Source organism: Lycium barbarum, chromosome 6 (assembly GCF_019175385.1).
Source record: "Lycium barbarum isolate Lr01 chromosome 6, ASM1917538v2, whole genome shotgun sequence".
Lineage (NCBI taxonomy): Eukaryota > Viridiplantae > Streptophyta > Magnoliopsida > Solanales > Solanaceae > Lycium > Lycium barbarum.
Window position 1 is genome coordinate 129821078 of NC_083342.1, and position 8543 is coordinate 129829620.

The following is an 8543-nucleotide window of genomic DNA, read 5'->3' on the forward strand; positions in this document are numbered from 1 at the left end:
TTTGCACCCAAAATTGCATAATATAAGCTGCACCATTCCATGAAACAAGTAATAATGATATAGCTTAATAAACAAGGTATTCAGAACAGGAAGTAAAAGAACCCAGCAAAAAGCCCATCTTTAACTATAAATGCGATACTCCTTAGTGGAGCTTTACTTTGCTTCATCTGTGACTTAACTTGAACTATGAAACTCAAACATGTAATATTAATCTAGTTAATGCCAGAGACCTAATGTCATGTCCAATGACAGTTTTTAATTAATACACAGATCTTACAGGTTTTGGATTCCAGATGATCAAAAGGTTGAGCATGATAGAATAAGACTGTAAATAGACAAGTGACAGTAACAACTAAAGCTGATAGCATCTTTAGGCATCGAGAGCAGTGAGAACCAGAGGAACTGCAGAGGAATATTATTTTAAGCAACCCCTCCATATACCTCACATATCCAAATAAGCAAAGTACTGAAGAACATTTAAGCAAGCAAATGAAGATCTGGTATAAAATAAGGGGTATGTGAATTCTATATTACAGATAAGCAATGACATTTGTGATCAATTAACTCACAAGGGGAAAATACATTTGACTATAACTCAAATAAGGCAATGTCAACAACGGGCATTTGGTCTAGTGGTATGATTCTCGCTTTGGGTGCGAGAGGTCCCGAGTTCGATTCTCGGAATGCCCCTTGACTTTGTTTTGCTAAAGTTTTTATTTACTCTATGTTGAATTAACTCTGCAAGGGCTCCTTCATCTCTTGCTTATTCTACAGTTGAGTATGTTTAGATATTACGACTAGATATGGAAAACTTCCTCACTGTCTACAACTAAAACACCTTTAACAGCATTGCTATGTCTCTCTGTATACATTATTAAAATATTGCCCCTGACACTGAAAAATGCTCATCCTCCAAGAAGTATCATTTTTTAAAATCATATAAGCTCCAGACAACTGACAAGAAACTTCCAGCTATTATTTAGACTGAGGGACCAATAAACAACTGGGCATTTGGTCTAGTGGTATGATTCTCGCTTTGGGTGCGAGAGGTCCCGAGTTCGATTCTCGGAATGCCCCCTTGATTTTGCTAAAGTTTTTATTTACTCTTAAGCTGATTTAACTCTGCAAATGCTCACACATGTTGACAATTTAATGCCACAGGGGAATCAATATATTTTTAGTTTATTAATTATCAAGGAGGACCCTTTGTACAGTCAAGACCAAACCTTGCTTTATATTGTACCAAACCTTACCTAATGCTTGACTTCAAGAGCTCTTTATTGTTTCCATTTTGGTAAGCTGATCTCAAGTCAACTACAAAACTCAGTGACTGTCTTCATACAACAAAATTTGCAGGTAAAGATTATTTCAGTTCATGTTAATGGACAACCAAATGGCATGAGTCACTTGAAGCTGAATAAGGTAAATCCAAATCTATAAGCTAAAAAAATATTACATCATGAATATTTGCAAAAGTGCAGAGTCGGCTTGCCTGTTCAGTTTACTGGAAAGCAGATCTGAACCTCCAAAGTTCAATGTCTAACTCCCAAAAGATCCCTAAATAAAAAATGTCGAACAGATAAGTTCAAGCATCTCAACTATCAAAGCCATCATTTCAGATATGCTCTTTCACCTTCTGTTTTCAATTAGAAAAAGCAGACAACTTAACAGTGAAGGTACTACATGGATTTGCCGTAACATCAAAGAACCATTATGTTTGATCTATAACAAGGTCATTTAGGGGTCAAGGAAATTAACAGTAACAACTGAAATCATTAATCAATGGCACAGGTCTTGCACAAATCAAGGCAAAAGCTCTCTGAATTTCACGTCAAATAAGGAATAAAACGGCTGAAACAAAGAAGCATGAATATCATTGTACCATGTTGTTTTGCACCCAAAATTACATAACATGAGCTGCACGCGTGCACCATTCCATGAAACAAGTAATAATGATATAGCTCAACAAAGAGGGTATCCAAAAGAGAATTGGAAGTAAGAGAACCCAGCGAAAATCCCATGTTTAACTATAAATGTGATCCTCCTTAGTGGAAATTTTCTTTGCTTCAACAGTGATTTAACCCAAACTATGAAGTTCAAACACGTAATATTAATCCATCTAATGCCAAAGACCTGGTCTCCTGTCCAATGACAGTTCTTAATCAATATACAGATCTGATGGCTCTTGGATTCGAATGACTAGAAGGTTGAGTATGATAGAATAGGATTGTAAATAGGTAAGCGACTGTAACAACCAAAGCCGTAGCATCTTAGGCCTCAAGAGCAGTGCCATATTATTTTAAGCAACCCCTCTTTATAATCACATATCCAAATCAGCACAATACTGAAGAACAATTAAGCAAGCAAATGAAGATCAACTGGTGTAAAATAAGGAATATCTGAATTCTTACAGATAAGCAATTACATTTGTGACCAAATAACTCATAAGGGGAAAATACATTTGAGTAAAACTCAAATATGACTATGTCAATGATGGGCATTTGGTCTAGTGGTATGATTCTCGCTTTGGGTGCGAGAGGTCCCGAGTTCGATTCTCGGAATGCCCCAAACTTTTGAGTGTCTTTTTTCAATTCTGTACTGTATGCCCGATAGTTATGAAGGATTTGACGGCAAATGTAGGATATTCATTTAATATTTTGCTGAACATTCAACAGTGAGATTTCTGTTCTAGAACGGCAGTAAACAAATCAAGCATTTATGATACTAGTGGACTCCAATGATTAATGGTTGTACATCTTAGACAGTAAAAGTTAATTAGTTTATTAAACCAAACAGTTCTAGAAGTGATTCTTCTTTCTAGTGTATTTTAATAAACCACATTTATTGCTTGACTTGCTGAGCTCTTTTTAATCCCCTGTTCAGTACCCATTCTGATGTAAAGTCAACCAAGTCAATCAGCCAAAAGTCATGTTATTTGAAATAACAACATTTAGGCCAAGATGCTTCCTGATCAAATAAAGAAAACGGAATGGCAAGACTTGATACTCTGAAAGCTAATCTTGCCCGAACTACAATATAAAAAATAACAAAGCACGAGTGCTGGTAGTATACTGGTTTGTGCTCACCTCTCTAGTTTACAAGTAAGCAGATCTGGAACTCCAAAATTCAACATAGAACTACCAAGAAATCCCTATATACAAAGAGTAAGTATATTAGCACAAGAATTATCTAAGCTATGATAAGGAAAATTTAGAGATTTGCTTTGTAAATTGCCCATCAGAAATGAATCAAATGTTTGCTTTCCATCAAAGTTCATTTGGATTGAACATGTAGATCAACTATCATAACTGAAATATTTAGCAGAAAGGTGTTATATTTTATTTTTTTGATGAGGAGCAGAAAGGTGTTATTAAAAATCTAACAGTATATCACTCTTTTGGGGAAAAAGCTCTCCAAATTTCCTACTCAAATATGGAGTTAAATTGGATACCGCTAGTGATAAGTCATTTTATTTCAGTTTACTTGAGCAACGGCACACCATTTCTACAGTCCAGACATGATGGTGTTTTGCCAATGCTTGCACTAAACCTTACCTAACGTTTTGACTTCAAGAGCACTTTGTTGTTTCCCTTAAGTTAGGTGTTCTGACCCCAAGTCAACTAAGACACTCAGCCAAATGTCTTCATAAACAAAATTTACACGCAAAAATGCTTTCAATTCACATTAATGGACCGCCAAATGGCATGCATAACATGAAGCTGAATAAGGTAAATCTAGATCTATAAGCTAAAAATTAATACAAATACCTGCAATAGTGCAGACTTGGGCTTGCCTGTTCAGATAAGCAGATCTGCAACTCCAAAGTTCAGAGCCAAACTCCCTAAGGATCCCTGAACATAAAATGTTGAATGGGTAAGCTCAAGTATCTCAACTATCATAAGACATCAATTCGGACACGCTTTCCATTTTTGCCATCTGTTTTCAATTTGACTAAGCAGGTAAAAAAGTTAAGTTAGTACCTTGGTTTGCTTTAATATCAAAGATTCATAAAGTTTGGATTATAACGAGGTCATTTAGGGCTCAAGGAATTCAACAGTAACAACTGAAATCATTGATGATCAATGGCTCGGAGGTCTTTCACAAAATTGAGGCAAAAAGTTCTCTGAATTTCACGTCAAAACGAGGAGTTAAATGAGTATCCATAGTTCAGAGCCATATTATTTCAATTTAGTGAACCAACGTCCAAAGATGCATGAACATCAATGTACCATGTTGTTTTGTACCAATTTACAACATAAGCTCGTCTATTTCATGAAAACAAGTGAGGACGTAGCTTAGTAAAAAAGGTAGCTAAAAGAGAATTGGTAATAAGAGAACCCAACAGATAGCCCGTGTTTAACTATAAATGTGATATTGATAAACTTAGCGGAAGTTTTCCTTACTTCAGCTATGAGCCTCTGACATAAGTCAAACTACGATGTTCAACTATGCAAAACTGATACAGCTAATGCCAGGATCCTGGCCTCATGTCCATTGACAGTTCTCAATCACTAAAGTAAAAAAAAGAGAACTACCAAGAATATGAAAGTAAGCAAATGAAGATCAACTGTTATGAAATCAGAGCATCTGAAGTCTAAATTACAGATAAGTAATACAATCAAATAACTCACAAGGGGAAAATACATTTGAATAGAACTCAAAGATGGCAATTGTCAACAACGGGCATTTGGTCTAGTGGTATGATTCTCGCTTTGGGTGCGAGAGGTCCCGAGTTCGATTCTCGGAATGCCCCTTGATTTTGATAAAAAATTTATTTACTCTTAAGTTTATTAAATCCTCAAGTGCTCCTCCATCTCTAACTGCCTCTATTTGGGTAAAACACCTTTAATAGCATAGTTATGTCTTTCCATATCAATTATTTTAACAATGGAAGAGCCCTGAGACATTGCAATGCTCATCACTCCTAGAAAATCATTTCACAAAACAGTATAAGCTCCAGACAACTGAAAAGAAATTTCCACCTATCACTTAGTCTATGGGACCAACTAAAGCTGGGCATTTGGTCTAGTGGTATGATTCTCAATTCAGGTGCAAGAGGTCCCGAGTTCGATTCTCGGGATACCCTCCAATTTACTACCTTTTTCCAAGCCTGTACTTCTGCAAGTTACAAAGTATTAGCAAGCAAATTTAGGATTTTCGGTTAACACTTTGCTGAACAATCAACAGTGAGATTTCTGTTCTGAGAACTGCAGTAAGCTCATAAAGTATCAACGATGTTGGTATTCCAATTATCAATGGAATACACCTTAGCATCATGCACGGACAATAAAATTTTAGTATTGTATTAAATACTAACAAAAGGAAACTATTACAAGAAAGCACAAACTATATATCGCTGATCCAAACAATTGGGGCAGAATTCTAGAACTGATTCTCCTTTCTGGCATATTTTAGTAAGCCGTACTTAAAAGTTTGACTTTCAGCACTCTTTTTGTTCTCCTGTTCAATACACATTCTGATCATAAGTCAACCAACAAAACTGATAAAACGATAACATACGTCGACCAAGACAATCAGCCAAAAGTTATGTTCGTTGACGTAACAACATTTAGACCAAGTTTCCTCCTGATCAAATACAGAACACCAAATGGCAGGTAACATAAATATCTATACAGAAAGGTCTATAAGAAATCAAAAAAATTCTAGTGGTTTGATGTCTTTTGAGGGACAAAGCTCTCTGAATTTCCTACTCAAATCAGGAGTTAAAATGGATTCCGCTCGTTGATGCGTCATTATACTTCAGTTTAGTTGAGCAAAGAGACATAAACATGTGAGGTTCATGTTGCCTTTTACCCAAGTTACATACAATGAGCTTCATCATAATGATATATGAATAAGAATACTGCACTATATTACTCAAGTAACCAAAAAAAAATCAGAAGGAACATAAAACTAACAGGGAAAGACAAGTTTCTACAAAATATTATTCCTAACTTGGTGCCTCTGCTTATGCTTTGAACGCACTCAAACAACGGTGCTAGAACATGAAGCAATGGACCAGCTTATACCAGAGAGTCAGAGACCCAGAGGCAAGTCCGTATGTTTCTTCTTCCAAGTTTGCCCATTTATTCATACTTCTTTTGTTTCATTTTCTTTCTTTTCAAATTCTTTACTTCTTTTCATTTTCAAGAACTATACTTCATTTATTTATTCTCTTCTTTGCTTTCAATCGGTTCCAATACACTTCCTCCAATCAAGTGATCAACACTCCCCCGATTTAGACTTTCAGCCTATTTCTTACAATTCAAGCACTCAAAGAGGTACGGTGATTCATAAGATAAAGCGTACAAGGGAAAGGGTCATAATGTAGTCGCCAAACAAAGGATTTAAGAGCTCAAAGGGGACAATAGTCATACGTCATGCAAATGGTAGGCTTGAACGGCTCAAACGGTCCAAGGAAAACCTATTATCCTATCCTGAACCAAGCATTCCTTAGAATTTCCCCCCAACAAACAATTAAAACAAGTCCTAGACAAAGTGTGCAAATAAATTTTGTATGCGAATAAATTTTAATACTAGGTCTCATCACACATGGCACATGAATTAGTTTAGATGGATCCATTCCAACTCACAATCAATAACAAATGAAATAAAATCGCATAAGTCAAAGCAATACCAAATAGTGAGCAAAGAGTAAACCAAAGAGCTTAAGCGTAACTAACAAGACCATTTCTCTCAATGTTATCCACTTTTCCTGCAAAAATTCAAGAGGCGTCTTTCGAAAACAGCCTCCCTACCTTCTTAGGTAGGGGTAAGGTCTGGGTACACTTTACCCTCCCCAGACCTCACATTGTGGGATTCCACTGGGTATGTTGTTGTTTGTTGCTGCAAAAATTCAAGAGGGTTAGTTCACAAATTTGAACAATACTCAAATGAAAGAGTCTAAATATAATAGTACCAATAAAACAACAAGTTGTCCAAGAGCAATCCAACAACACCACATTTTTACCCCTATTAGCTATTAACTACCTCTAAAACACATCCTCGGTTTAGAAAAAAATTACTTTTCTGGAAAAGTACCGTGGCTCAAAAAAAAAAGGTATTGAAATCAAATAACAAGGTAAGCCTGGAAAAGTACAAAACAAGTAACAGTAGATGCTAATAAACATAATTAAAGAAAAAATAGTAGCAAACCTACTAACAATAAAAATATGGAAGTGTAGATACTAATAAACACAACTAAAGAAAATAGAAATATTTGGAAGCTAAATCTCAATATATGCTACTCCCTTCATTCCAATCTATAAAACACTAGGGGTCGCTTGGTAGGTAGTTAGAAGTTAAGTTATTCATGTATCAAATTCTGCATAAGTAATACCATGTTTGGTAGCATTCTTTTGCTAGGTATAAAATTCAACACACCTAATACGTTGTTTGGTTTGCAATTTAGAAACCCACATAACTAATACATATATTATAAGTTATGAGGGAATGAGGAATCTATGTATTATTTTATGCAGGGTAAAAGATGGAATAACAAATACATTATTCATGAATAACTAAACACTGCACAAAATAATAATTCATAGATTCCTTCATATAACTAATCCCTATATTACTAGTACCTGCATAACTCTAACCCGCTACCATACGAACTCCTCACAATTCCACCAATAATATCATTCTATAAAACTTTCACAACTTTAGGAAATTCAAATTCGAACTTCGAATTTTTTTTTTTTCTCTATCAAACTGATTTCTCCAACAGCAAGCAAGTCAAATCAACACCTTAAACTACAAAACGGAACCGAGGAAGTAATACAATACTAATACTACTACTACTTTTACGGTTTTACCCAGAAAAAAAATTATGTAAGCAATTTATAGATACAGCGAAGTAACACTCAAGGACGAACAATTAGGTCTTGTTTTTGAACTTATACAGACAAATTAACAAACAATTTGGGTATAGTAGAGTATGAATTTAACAAACCTGAAAAGTGAATCATCTTTGTGCATTGATGATTGAACAGCCCTATTAAATTGGGACCTCGAAGTAAGAGCATGTTTGTAGCATAGGCAGAGAATTTTTGTAACAGTTAATTTTAAGTATAGAATTAGAGCTTTTTAAATTACTACACTATTTTTCCCTCTTAATTGTACGTTTTTGCGCGCGCATTTCTGATTTTCTGAGTAAGAATTATTTTTCCCTCGTGGTTAGTATTTTTGATCCCTCAATTATTTTTAACTTTTGATTTTAGTCCTTGTGATATTTAATTAAGAATATTTAGCCTTCAATTAATTAAGAGATATATTTTAGAATATTCACAAATGTATCATAATTATTAATCATTTCATTACTTAATTAATCATGTTTTATATTAAGCTTATACTGTTACTCCATAGTTGACGGTAATACACTTCTAAAAATAGTCCGAATGTATAATATTTCCTAAGATAAAAACCACGCATTTCAATTAATTGAAGGTTAAATGTGTTTTGTCTCAATAAGTGGGGGACCAAAATGCTATTATTCCTTTTGTTTGTTTTTTTCCTTATTTTTTTAGCGACTATAATTCTCT

At 34.8% G+C, this 8543-nt stretch overlaps 1 long non-coding RNA gene and 4 other non-coding genes across 7 annotated transcripts in view; 4 read left to right on the plus strand and 1 right to left on the minus strand.

Moving 5' to 3' along the window:
• LOC132598929 (uncharacterized) overlaps positions 1 to 8091 on the minus strand; it is a 9127-nt gene extending 1036 nt beyond the window's left edge. The window contains exons 1-5 of one of the 3 annotated variants that reach the window (XR_009566733.1): positions 7955 to 8091; positions 6638 to 6846; positions 3768 to 3851; positions 3087 to 3151; positions 1490 to 1557 (exon numbers count right to left, since the gene is read on the minus strand). This is a non-coding gene — a long non-coding RNA (uncharacterized LOC132598929). Of the gene's footprint in view, positions 1 to 1489; positions 1558 to 3086; positions 3152 to 3767; positions 6847 to 7954 lie in introns of those variants that run through there. The other 2 variants (XR_009566731.1, XR_009566732.1) reach the window with 2 other exon arrangements.
• On the plus strand, positions 619 to 690 carry TRNAP-UGG (transfer RNA proline (anticodon UGG)). The gene has a single exon. It is a non-coding gene; the product is annotated as a tRNA-Pro (tRNA).
• TRNAP-UGG (transfer RNA proline (anticodon UGG)) lies at positions 1006 to 1077 on the plus strand. The gene has a single exon. It is a non-coding gene; the product is annotated as a tRNA-Pro (tRNA).
• Positions 2496 to 2567, plus strand: TRNAP-UGG (transfer RNA proline (anticodon UGG)). The gene has a single exon. It is a non-coding gene; the product is annotated as a tRNA-Pro (tRNA).
• TRNAP-UGG (transfer RNA proline (anticodon UGG)) lies at positions 4682 to 4753 on the plus strand. The gene has a single exon. It is a non-coding gene; the product is annotated as a tRNA-Pro (tRNA).
• Positions 8092 to 8543: the final 452 nt, after the last annotated feature.